Source organism: Periplaneta americana, chromosome 6, assembly GCF_040183065.1.
Source record: "Periplaneta americana isolate PAMFEO1 chromosome 6, P.americana_PAMFEO1_priV1, whole genome shotgun sequence".
Lineage (NCBI taxonomy): Eukaryota > Metazoa > Arthropoda > Insecta > Blattodea > Blattidae > Periplaneta > Periplaneta americana.
In genome coordinates this window covers 31,314,604-31,328,755 of record NC_091122.1, presented here as the reverse complement: position 1 = coordinate 31,328,755, position 14,152 = coordinate 31,314,604, and the positions used below count along the sequence as shown (strand labels likewise).

At 34.2% G+C, this 14,152-nt stretch overlaps 1 long non-coding RNA gene across 1 annotated transcript in view; it reads left to right on the top strand.

Annotated features, from left to right (window-relative positions):
* The window catches only part of LOC138702192 (uncharacterized), a 254,011-nt gene that overhangs the window by 101,390 nt on the left and 138,469 nt on the right, over window positions 1-14,152 (top strand). Inside the window, exon 2 of the long non-coding RNA XR_011332796.1 lies at window positions 4,177-4,587. This is a non-coding gene — a long non-coding RNA (uncharacterized lncRNA). The remainder of the gene's footprint in view (window positions 1-4,176; window positions 4,588-14,152) is intronic.

Here is a 14,152-nt window from a genome sequence, read left to right as displayed (position 1 = left end):
TCACGGGGAGCCGTATGGTTTCTCTTCATCCCCTTTCTTCCCCGCCGAACACCGCGCAGCGTTGATTCAGTGACGGATGAATATTGAGCGTCCCCGTTTAGAGTCTAGATCCGCTCTCGACGCCCAGCTCTGCTCTAACTAATGATATTCTATCATGATTTGGCTTTACGGTTTGAATCTAATGGTTTTTTGCTTAATCAAGAAAAGACTATCAACATAACTTTTCCCTAAATCATGTAATAAAATAGGACAACATACAAATCTATATCAAATTTCTAGGACTTTTTATAGACTCCAGTTTAACATGGGAAAAACATATCGAATATATATGCATACAATTATCAAGAGTTATATATTTATTAAATAAATTATTTATTTATTTATTTATTTAACCTGGTAGAGATAGGGCCATCAGGCCTTCTCTTCCGCTCTACCAGGGGATTACAACTACAATATTAAGAATACAATTATAATTATAATTACAATTAATATTGAATTTACAAATACAATAAAAATCAAAGTACTAAAAGATTAACAGACTAATAAAAGCTAGACAGTTCATTGCAAAAATTAAGAAGAGAGGAAAAGTTTTTTTTATTAACTAAGTAAAAATTAAACCTACTCTACGCAGTAAGAAAATGCTTAATAAGCTTGCTTTTGAACGCTACTAAATTCCGACAGTCTCTGATGTCACTGGGTAGGGTATTCCACAAGCGCCAGAGCGAGATTGTGTATGATGATGAATACGATGATGTCTTATGTGTTGGTATGGCTAGTATGAGGCTATTTTGCGTGCATGTGAACAGATTATGATATGAAGACAGGTAACTGAAACGGGAGGCAAGATAGGTAGGTGTAGAGGTGTGAAGGACTTGGAAAAGGAGAACAAGAGAATGAAAATTTCTACGTGACTTGCGTTTCTCAAAATTATTTAAGATGTGCTTACTTTTCGGTATGCCTTAATTTTTTGGGGAAATGGTAGCAAAATTGGGAGTGTCTTGATTTTGCAAGAGAAAGCCATTAGAATTCTGTGTCAATCAAACTATCATGAACATTGTCGACCTCTTTTCAAACAATCACAGATATTAACTGTCATAAATTTATATATATATATATATATATATATATATATATATATATATATATATACATACACACACACACGACCTAGTCCTTTACACTCGACAAAATATAGACAATTACTCATTAATAGCCATTATACATGATCATGAAATTAGGAATAGTGAACAAATTAATATTCCATATTCTAGATTACATAAAACAAGTACAAGTTTTTCTGTCGTGGGGATGAACTTATATAGGCCTAATAAGCTCCCCAGTCAAAATTATGTTACCAACCAATAGTTTCAAAGCTAGATTTTATAATTGGCTTTTAATTAATCATTTCTACTCTATAGATGAGTTTCTTAACATAAATTCATACGAAATTGTTTTTTAATTAAATAAGGTTTATTACATTAAGAGTGAAGTGTTTTCATTAATTTTAGAGTGTCAAAATGTTTTGTGTTTTCATTCTAATTTAACTTTACTGTTTTCAATTATATGTGTATTTTCAAAGTGACGAAGCCTATCACTGTATGTTTAATGGCTTAATAAATTGAATTGAATTGAATATTAAATCTATTTTTAAGAGTGAAATTATATCAATATAATGTTCCAGACAGACTATATTTCTCATTTCTGAGTCTTGGGGTGGGGGAAGAGTATGTTTCTGTGGCTCATGCGGTAATGTTTCGTGCTGAAAACTCGGCGGTCTTTCTTTCAATTGAAGACTAAAATCGCAATTTTTGCAGAAATAAGGGAGTTAAAGGATATCGGCATACTAAAGGCTTGCAAACTCTGAGAATGTCTGCTATTGAAGTAACTGACACCCAACACCCATCTAATGAAAAGTAATACAAAGTTACTTTGAGATTATGCTACACTTGTCTCTGTTGAATGTTAGATCCTTTATCTTGCAGCAATGGTTCCAGTGATGGTTTTATCGTTATTTTCCACCTCTTGAAAGTCTGGCAATCCTGCTTCAGTGACTAAGGGACGGAATGTTGCTATTCAGACCTGAGGTCGTGTAGATATTGATAGGTGAGCCGGCGATGCTCTGTTGCCAAACTACGCAGATTTCCAGCCTAAGTTTCTCATTAACAATGCACTTAAGGCTGGTTTACAATAAACCGGGAACGGAAACGACAACGAGAACGGAAATGATGTTAAAATAAATTATTTAACAATATTTCCAAACGTGTTGTTTGTTTTTGGCCGGAAAATATTACGTTGTCTTTGATTAAATTCCATATATTTATTGAGTTAATACAATTCCTGCTAAATAACAAAAATTGTGTCCACTAACCCATGAAATGAATTTAATAAGTATACATTTATTTTCTTTGTGTATAAATTGTTTCACTGTTAAACTCTACAGACCTGAGAGAAATTGTGGAAGATGTGGCAACTTTACACATAATACATTCGTAAAATTATTCTTTCATAGTGAAACAAAACACTCTTAAAGTGTGCAAAATTGTATGTATAAAGATTTGATTTGAATCTGAGATTACGAAACAGAAATTTACAATTTACAGGAGTTGTAAACGTTGTGAAATTGACCCTTGATGTTATATGAATAATTGTCACTTAGTAATACATAATATTTCATGTAATGAATTAACAAATAATTATTGTAATTGCCCACACCTAACACCTTCCACACAATTCAAATATTTAGGAATTATTATAGACCAGCATTTAGGTTGGGGTAAACAAATTGATTTTATGTGTACAAGTATAAGAAAGACAACTTATAAATTTATAATACTTCGAAATTTTATCACTAAGGAGGCATTGAGAATAATATTTTTAGCTTTAGTACAATCATTAATACAATATGGTATAATAAATTGGGGTGGAGTAGCATCATCTGTACTTTATCCATTAATTGTATTACACAGAAGATTAGTAAGAATTTGTCTAACCAAAAATATGGATTACCCAACAAATTTAATTTATACAGATTTTAACGTATTAACTATTGTAGAAATTTATAAATATAGTTTACTAACTTACTACGACAGAAATCTAATAAGACATAAATCTAATCGACATGAATATCGTACTCGAAGACAAAAGTCTACTTTCCCATTAATTGAGCATAATGTCATACAAGTGCACCTCTTAAACACGGTGCTAGTTTCGGCCCAAGACTTTATAATAAAATTACAAACCATTTTCCAAATTTGAAATATTTAAAAATTGAAGCTTTTAAAAAAGAAATTTATAAAATTATTCATGATATATGAAGAGTCCACTGCAAGAATGATGGATGTCATTTGGAATACATTTTGCAGGAGAAGCAATTGAAAGTTTGAAATGCTAGCACTCAAAGCTTAACTGTGATTTTCCGATCATTACTGGACAATGACTATCAGTGTTAATGCCATATAACTCTCTATGTACATTCTATATGTCTTAAGCTATGGATTGACAGTCTTGGTTCATTTTCGACAGGAAAGTGACATCCATCATTCTTGCAGTGGACTCTTCATATAATATTAACAAATGTGTGTATTTTTTACCTTTTATTTCTGTCGACTATAGTCATGTTTTTATTGAATATCACTGGCTCCTGTCTGATTGTCAATTTATATTAAATTTATGTTTTTCTCTCTTTTTCTTTCTTCTTCTTCTTCTTCTTCTTCTTATTATTATTATTATTATTATTATTATTATTATTACTATTATTATTATTTTTTGCTCTTGTGTGTTATTTATTGGTTTGAATTAAGTTACTTACTGTGTTTACTAACGGTCCTTGTAAATTTTATGTTATATTATTGGCTAAGACCACACCGTACACGAGCCTGGCTCTTACGGTAGTGGCTAGAAACATTTTTGTTTTATAATTTTAATTTGTACTCGCTAGCTAGTTAAATAAATAAACAAATGAATGGATGAATGAATGAATGAATGAATGAATGAATGAATGAATGAATGAATGAATTGAATGAGTGAATGAATGAATAAGTGAATGAATGAATAAGTGAATAAATGAATAAGTAAATAAATAAATAAGTAAATAGATAAAGGGATAGATAAATATTTAGGCTAGATATTGTACTTATGAAGTGCAGCTGTACTAACATTGTTCTCGTTTGTTTGCAGGTGTCTCTGAAGACCTCGACATAGCAATGCCCCTAAAGGCCCGGACTGGGGAAGTAGTGGGCGGTGTGCATGTAGTGTTAATGAACGAATTTTGATACGTACTGCTATAATAAAGCCAGTGTATTATACATTTTAATTTAGTGGTGTTAGAAGACACGTCTGAGTATAATCCGTATTGGTGTTTCATATAGCTGAACGAAGTGGTGATTAATATTGCCTTTGTGGTGGTTTTTTATAAAAGATATTTTAGGGGTGAAGAATTGTGTAATATTTGATCCCCTCCCTCTCTCTCTTTGGATTCGTGTGCGGGCTCAAGACAATTCAGTGCAGACATTGTCGGTGAAGCTTGGACACTTCTTGTTTTCCGATATCACTCAAGAGGATTTGGATCAGTCATCACTGCAATATAAGGTAAGACGTGGTTACGTTCATGGACGCATGTCAAGTTACGAGTGAATGCTAGTGTGAGATAATCTCCTTACGTCACTCAGCGACTGAGTTTTCACTTAGGATCATTTCAGTCGTTAGCAGACCCCTATCTTGAGCCTTTCTATCCTTTGTTTTTTTTGTTCTAATTTCTTTTTTTAATTTTGTAATTTATTTTGACCAGTGCATAACTGTTTCTTTAAATACAGGATGTTAAAAAAATTTTCCAATATTTTAGGAGGTGATAGTATACATCAAAACAAGAAAAAAAAGTCTAATAAATATGGGTCCTACAACACATACTTTCTGAGTTCTGAACACTAGTTCATAGGAGGTGCTCAATGTGACGTCCATTTATGGCAACTTCGATATTTGAATTCGAACATCATTTTAGTTACAAATTAATACTTTTCTCAGAAAAAAAATAATTCACCTCCCTCCCGAAATGTTAACAATGTTTTCCTCGATGAGTAGGCTACTAACCTTACGATTCTGGTCATTAGAAAAAACATGTAAGGAATGATAATGGTGTTATAGCATAAGCTGATATACAGGGTGATTCACGAGGATTTACCGCACTTATGGAGCTTATTTCCGAAGACATTCTGAGCGAAAAATAGCATATAAACATGTGTCCTAATCTCAATATTTTCAGAGTTACAGTAATTTGAAGTTGTTATTGAAATAAATAAATAAATAAATAAATAAATAAATATATATGTATATATATATATTTTTTTTTTTAAGTTTTAAGAGTAAGATAATATTACAAATAGAGGTTGAACTATTCAGAAGTATCATTTCTCTATTTGGAAAGTGTTCTGAAGCTAACAATGTGTTGTTAATTGCTTTGTACAGATTTTGTTTTTCAATTTTTAACTAAAAATGACATCATTCTTACGCACTTATCACAACGATTTTTGTTACAAATCATACGACTTTAGGAACATGATTCATTACAGTTTAATTATGCATCCTAATGTACAGTCTTAAAGAATTTACAAGAGTGGCATGATTTGTAACAATTGTTGTTATAAATACGTAAATAAATGTAATTTTGTAGTTAAAAATCGAAAAAAAAAAATCTGTACGAAGCAATTATGGAATTCACAACACTTTTTTAGCTTCAGAATATTAGCTAATTAAAGAAATGATACTTCTCAGTAGTCCATTCTTTATCTTTATGATACTTTACAAACAACTTGAAATTAGCGTAATTCTGTCTGAAAGTATTGAGGTTAGGACAAATGCTTATATGACTTTTTTACTCAGAATATATTCAGAAATAAGCTCCGTAAGGGACGGCGTTTTGAAATAAGCTATCGTATTAATAGGGAGGATAATATTAAAATGGATTTGAGGGAGGTGGGATATGATGATAGAGACTGGATTAATCTTGCACAGGATAGGGACCGATGGCGGGCTTATGTGAGGGCGGCAATGAACCTTCGGGTTCCTTAAAAGCCATTTGTAAGTAAGTAAGTATTAATATCAACGCTATTTCGAGCGAAAATAGCCTCACAGCCGTGAATCAGACATTTGCGTACGAATGTTGCCGAAGAGTGCCAAATTCATGACAGGTTTTGGAGAAACGATCCTTTTTTCTAAGACTGAGGCTGAATTGAGAGCTGTGAGCTTTCTTAGAATTATCTTGTAGTAAAATTAGGCGAGAACGGTTCGTCGCAGTCAGACTTTCCACGGAGCAGACAGCTTGTCGGCCGGCCAGCCACAGGGATTCCACCCCAGCTAAAAGTAGCCCACAATGCACTTCTTCCGTTAGCAAGACCGTCAGTGGCTCTGGGCAATACGCGACCCATATACTGTTTAACGGAAATTAGCTTAGGACTTCCCCCGAAATGTCTACGACCGGAAATGAAACACACATGCTCAGACACTTAAGGGGTTAGTTAGGTACAGCTTACAGCAGTAATTTTTTTGGAAATATTCAACATTTTTTTCCTCCATTACTGTATCTTGTACAATAATGAACATTGGTATAGTCCTACCATCGGATCTGTGCCCCCGTAAGATATGCGAACTGAACCTTAATTCCTTTTCAGCCTCGGCAATTCATTTCTCTCCCTGTATTCCTATTTCTCTCTTTTCTACCCCTCTCTCTCTCTCTCTCTCTCTTCCCCACTACTCACAATTTTGAGCCTTCTTGCGGGACAGTTTATTTGCACTTGCAGTCCAGTGTTGTCAACTCAACATGAATACTGTAGCACGGAGTGGTGAAAGAAATATTATTAAGCAAGTAATAGCATTTTGCATAAGTCAGTCAGCGTCATTAGACCTACTTAAATTAAATTATGAATAAGTAATAATTAACCTTACATTATTAGAAGCAATATTCAAGAGACATGACACTGTTTGACGGAAGTTTGGCAACATCCCTATTCGGCAAGTTTCATGGCCTGCTGTTTGACGTAGTGGGAGAGAAACGAGTGGAATGGGGTGAGTAGAGGCGTTAACTTTTCCAAGAACGACGACAGCGCTGAAGTGGCATAGATCCGATGGTCCCACAATATGTGTAAAACACTATCCTTCACTGTGCAGTGATGAAGCGTTTCCCTCATAACTCATAAACTTGTTAACTTTTTCGTGTTCATTGCTGAAATTCATGTTTACAATATCATGCTTTTTCAACTACATTCCTTAATAAACAATACTTTTTTTATTTTGTGTTAGATATTTGACCATTTTTTAAAATGAATTTATTTTTTATCAGACAATCTATCAAAGGTAGAGAAGTGATTTTGCATCATATTGTACATATGACATACATAAATACACACAAAAAATTTCATCACAGAATGTTGGATACTTTTTGAGTTATGAGGGAAACGTTTCATCATTGCACAGTGAACTTTGAATTTTGAAAAAAAATATATATTTTTTTAATCGTAAAAATATGTTTATCATATAGCAGAAGGACAGTGTTTACACATACTGTGCTCCAACCACGAGAAAGTCTCTGCCGGCTGAGACGAAAGGGAGTAATGCTGTGAATGAATGTTGATGTCATAAGGTCACACACGTGGGTACACATATCTCTATTGGCTCGCTGTCACAGCACAAACAATAACATTGATACACACATGTTTATACTACCCTAGTTACAAAATTAGCTCACTGTTAATCTCCTGGTCTTTTAATCTCTCTATACAGGAAATAACAAATGCAGGAGAGCGCATGGTTTTTAAACAGACGTTATAACGATAATATTATATATCTACTTCGCTCCAAGACATGTCGCAATAGTAAGCACATTGCTTTCACGGTTGATCTCCTGGTTGGAGAACAATACTAATTTTCATTATTGTACAAGATAGAATAATGAAGGAAAAAAAAATGTTGAATATTTCCAAAATGTTACTCCTTTAAGCTGTACCCAACTCCTTAAATAAAATTGGCAGAAATTATTTATTTATTTATTTATTTATTTATTTATTTATTTATTTATTCTGGTGTAGTTAAGGCCATCAGGCCTTCTCTTCCACAACACCAGGAATACAAATACAATAATAGAAATAAACAGAGAAAAAACACTATATACAAAGTAAAGCTACACAAGAAATAAAGAGAAAGAGAGAAAAAAACACTGTAAACAAAGTAAAGCCACACAAAAATATACATAGGTTGCAGTCACACAAACTTTAAATGAGTATCATAATTAATTCTATCCTAACTAATTAAGTAACATAAACAAGAAACTTGCAATTTTAATCTAGATTAAAAAAAAACACAAATCAATACTTCTAGCAATACCTAAAAACATTAACTAAGACAACATTTTCCAATTTAATTTTGAATTGTGTTAAAGTCCGGCAGTCCCTGACGTCATTAGGTAACGAATTCCAGAGGCGAGGTATTTCTACAGTATAGGAAGATGAGTATAAAGACGTTCTATGATGAGTGATAGAAAGAAATGCTTGATGTCGGTTTCGAAGAGTTGTAAGAAATTGAAAGCGCGATAACAGATAATTCGGTTTCTCAAAAGTTTTAGATTCAGTTGGCAAACCTAAAAGACATTTAAGATGTGTGGGATTGGTTAGCTATGGATTGATTTGATAGTGATAAATCGAGAAAGTTTGCATTTCACATAATTGCCTCTTTAGTAGGGTGTTTTAACGTGAACGTCCAATTTCATATCACATCTAGTTCTCCAGCTGCTTGCCAGATGTTGAATCAGGAATGCCAAGGAAAGCTTTCCCACATAAACTAGACGTAAAAAATATAAGAATCACGAGGTGACAATATTCAAAGTAGGTTGGTTACTGTAGAAAAGAAACGTGCAATGTATTGTTATGAAAATAATGTTTTATACGCCTATACGAAACGGTACTTATAAGCTCGTAGCGGTTACCAGACATGAAGTTCTGGATTATAATATCCATACGTCAAAATTTCCATGGGATAATGTCCACGTTGAAAATGTCCATGTTAAATCGTTCAGAGTCAAAATGTCCATAGCTCTATAATGTACACTATATCCATTGTTCAAGGTAGTTATACTAATCTATGTAAAAAATTTCAAGTACAGTACTAACCAGAACTGAAATTTTTGAAGATGGAACGAAATCCTCAGTTAGTGCCATCACAGAAGAGTAAGCCACTTCTTTCTTTTCGTGGATACCTGTATCAACATTATGACTTTAATAGAGATAGGACAAAAATATATTAGCGATGCAGGGAAAGGAAAATTTGTAATGCTGCAATCATAACTAACAGCAACCTGGATAACATTCGGGGATGGCACAGATAAGCATTTACATAGTGCCGATGAAGCAGGTATAGAAGTAAAGTGCATTTTGAACCGTGTTAAGGCAAGAGGAAGAGCTTTAGCTGTACATCCATCCACTTGTTGATTTATACACTGCCTAAAGCGCGAAGGAAATGAATTTGGACACAAATATTGCAAGCAAGAGGGGGGGCATACACAAATTGAAGAGCCGGTGAATAAAATGTATTTGACGAATCAAAGACAAATTCTCCACATTGTGAGAAACTACAACAGGTACAAAGAAAATGGAGAAATTCTCATATAGCTAGCTACCTTAAAAGTATTGGTTACCATCTTAAAAGTGGGGCTCCGGTTCCCGATAATAATTAATAATTTATTTGTACGAGTTATGGAATAAAATTTATTGTGTTCTATTCAAGCAGAATTTTCCTTGAGCTTGGACATTATGGTCGTTTGACACTATGGACATTTTCACCTTACGAACGTTTTATCATATGGGCTTTCTGTCGTATGGACATTTAGTACATGGACATTTTCACCGTATGGACATTTTGACGTTATGGAGGTTTTATCATACGGACGTTCTGTAGTATGGACTATATACGGCGGAAGCCTATCATGTAAAAGTTACCATATCTAAAAATGAACATGTACTGTATTCTACATAATCACCTTCGAACTCTATAGACTTAGCACAGCAATCATAAAGCAGTTGTAAGCTTTAAACAAATAATTTGTCTTGGTGTGCAAAACACTCTTGCAGAGGAATTACTACTTCTTCATTCAGTGGAACTTCTTTCATTTCATTTTTTATTTTTAGATTCAGAAATTCACTTATTCCTACCCAATCGGATACATGCATGTCCTCATCATGATCCCTGAATAACGCTATGACATGCACGGGTGAAGGAGGCAATTCCCGACGCTCCAAAATTGAGACAAGTCATTTAACAAGTAAACATTCTCATGGGGCAGATAAAAAACTTATTTTTTTCTTCCACCGTATTAATAATGTCAAAACAAGTGCTTGTAAAAATTTTGGCCACTCGAGCGCAATTACGAGGGCCGTAAAAATAATTTCCTTGGGGCCGTTTACAGAAAAAAAAACAATTTCATTAAAAATTATGGAACAGATACAACTGTTGAGCTATTTTTCAGCATATTCCCCACTGGAATTGAGAAATTTGTCATACCATGGTTCACACATTGGTTCCGATCGCAGACGGTAGAATTCTACGACACAGGGACACAAAAGTTGATCTTACAGTATAACAAATGTCTGAATTCCGATGGGGAATTTATTGAAAAATAGCTAAAAAAATTTGCTGTTATCTGTTCCAATTTTTTTTTTTATTATTTAATACTTTACACTTGAGCTACATTAGGCATTGCAGAAGCTCGTGCTCGGGCGCAGTTCATATCAGATATACAAAATATATCACAAAATTAAGAGAGTTCATTGAGCACAAAACATTAATAAATGGTAAAATAATACAGCATGTAATAATAGGGTCTATATACAAATAGAAAATACAAAAGTACATAAATATTAGAGTATCAATTTTTAACTCAATTAGCTTAAACAATTAAATAATTAATCTGATTTGTTTCTTAAATCTGTGTGTGTTAAGTGTACTTAGCTCAGGGTAAGCTCTAATTAATTCATTATATATTTTGGGTCTAAAACTTCTGCTGTGTTTTAATCCAGCCGTTGTGTGGCATGTCGGAGTATTTAGAAAGAAACAGTAATTTTGTCTCGTATGGTATTCGTGAGGATCAAATTTAAATTGATTGTGGTTTTTATGGAAGTAAATCAGCAATGTTTGTTTATAAATTTGTTCTAGATTTAATGCACCAAATTCCTGAAAAATTAATTTTGTTGGGTAATCAAAAGGTTTATATCGACAAATTTTGATGATTCTTTTTTGGAGCAAATTTAAAGGATGGAGAGTCGATTTTGCCATTCCTCCCCAACCTAAAATACCATACTGAATAAATCTTCGATTCATGTAAAATTCATTTTCATATTCTGGGAATAATAAGTTAATTAAGCAGTAAAATATCGGTACAATCGAAAAGCATTGGGAATATGAATAAGGAACGAAAAAAAGTTTCCTTCCCAGGCAGAATTCGAACCACGAAAGTCTTAGTTACCAGTCTATCGTGCTCTGGAGTGAACAAGGCTCTGAAATCAGCTACAAGAGTCGGTCCTGTTTTTTTTTTTTTGCCATTACTGTACACTTTTGTTCATGCTATTGTTTGTTTAAATTAGTTTTTACTAGTTGAAACTGGTTTTGGTTTACAGTTAAACTCATTTTTACAGTCTTCAAAAAATTACAATTAAACCGAATTTAATATTAAAATTTCAGGTCCTATCGGCTACTGATGAACCCGAACCCAGAGCCAGGAGCTCCAAGTCCTTAGAACCTAGATCAGCATCGGAAACCTGTACTAACCCAAAGCATAATCTTCTCCAGCCTGTTTTATCTTACAGATGGTAGGTCGGATGTTTTTCCAATTCACTGCGGCTAAAGCAAGAAGATGCACTATCACCTTTACTTTTTAACTTCGCTCTAGAGTATGCCATTAGGAAAGTTCAGGATAGCAGACATGGTTTGGAATTAAACGGGCTACATCAGCTTATCTATGCGGATGACGTGAATATGTTAGGAGAAAATCCACAAACTGTTAGGGAAAACACGAAAATTTTACTTGAAGCAAGTAAGGAAATAGTTTTGGAAATAAATCCCGAAAAGACATAGTAGGCCTATATGATAATGTCTTGTGACCAGAACATAATACGAAATGGAAATATAAAAATTGGAAATTTATAGTTTGAAAAGGTGAAAAAATTCAAATATCTCGGAGCAACAATAACAAATATAAATGACCTGAAAAGGAAATTAAACTCAGAATAAATATTGGAAATGCCTGTTATTATTCGGTTGAGAAGCTTTTGTTATCCAATCTGCTGTCAAAAAACCTGAAAGGTAGAATTTATGAAATAGTTATATTACCGGTTGCTCTATATGGTTGTGAAACTTGTACTCTCACTTTGAGAGGGAAACAGAGGTTAAAGAGTGTTCGAGAATAAGGTACTTAGGAAAATATTTGGGGCTAATAGGGATGAAGTTACAGGAGAATGGAGAAAGTTACACAACACAGAACTGCACGCATTGTATTCTTCACGTGACATAATTAGGGTCATTAATTTCAGACGTTTAAGATGGGCAGGGCATGTAGCACGTATGGGCGAATCCAGAAGTGCATATGGAGTGTTATTTGGGAGGCCGGAGGGAAAAAGACCTTTAGAAAAGTCGAGACATAGATGGGAGGATAATATTAAAATGGATTTGAGGGAGATGGGATATGATGGTAGGGACTGGATTAATCTTGCACAGGATAGGGACCGATGACTGGCTTATGTGAGGGCGGCAATGAACCTTCGGGTTCTCTAGAAGCCATTTGTAAGTAAGATAAAATGAGGAGGAGCTGAGGAGTGTTGGTGGAATTAAAGAGGGGAAACTGGAGCACCTAAAGAAAATCTTATGTAACGCCTGCTTTTTTCACCACCAATTCATCACGACCTGGTCGGGTATCGAATCCGGGTCGCCTGCATGGAATGCCAGAGCTAAACACGCGGAAAAACAAACCGTGGTTGAGCTTAACTCTGAAGTGAATGAATGAATTTTTCTGTGTTGCGGGTTCTCCACAAGAGCATTACAGGCCTATATGTAACTTCTTCCTTGAAGGTTGTCTGTGACAAGGGAACTGCAGATAAGGCGAATCCTTGTACTTGATCTAGGCTATTACATCATCGTCTATAAAAAATTGTTAACCTCGTTGTGTCTTTTATTATCAGAGTTATCTGCCTCCTCCTCTTCTCCTCTGCCCCGCTCCCCTCGACGGCAAGGTGCTCACGAACACCCGAGGTTATCGAACGATAAGACGACACGAACTGTTGTGCGGGCTGCATACCCACTGTTTAAATGCCAGGCGGAATGGTTTCTTGAGGCGAATTGCCTTACTGTCTTTTGCATTATTTAGCAACCTTGTATCAACTGAGGAATGCACGCACGGTTAACGGTTAGGAGTTATTTAAAAGAAAGAACTACGCTTTTTGCTTGCAGGTATGTTGCATTTTTTGTGTTTATTGATTCAAGAGGATCAAGTTCAGTGATATGCAATTTTTGCGAAAGCAGTCAGTATTTGCAGACAGTGATAGAGATAATATTCAAATGACAACAATGCGCAGTTTCTTTCGTACCGTAAACATTCAGTTCTGCGACTGTATTGCGGAATTACTATTTTGAAAACACGAGGGAAGCGGATTTTCGAAATATCTTATCGGTTCTTTTTTCAAATAAGTAATAAAAAATAACTGTTCCTAAAAATGGATATTTTAACGCTATGCAGGTGTGTTAAAAATTGACTATTAGCCTATACGGTAGCGTACCTAAACTATTTAGCAACACTAATGCTAAAAGCATTTTTAACACTGACTTTCAAGTGTTTACGCCGATTGTCATTTGTTTCCCACCAGACGTCAAACGGAAGTAATCGCAACGGATAAATAAAGCGGCCTATTTTCAAAACTGACTTTTTCTTGGTTAAGAAACTTAGGGTCAAGTACGGCTAGTATAATACATTTAAAATATACCAAAGACTCAATTTGAAAATAATTAAAACTGCGATTATAGGAATACATTTTATGCTCTTTCTGGAGCAATATCGAATAAAGTTTTAAAATATCGTTATCAGCCTTATAAATGTATTGAGGGGTTAGGTACAGCTTACAGCAGTAAA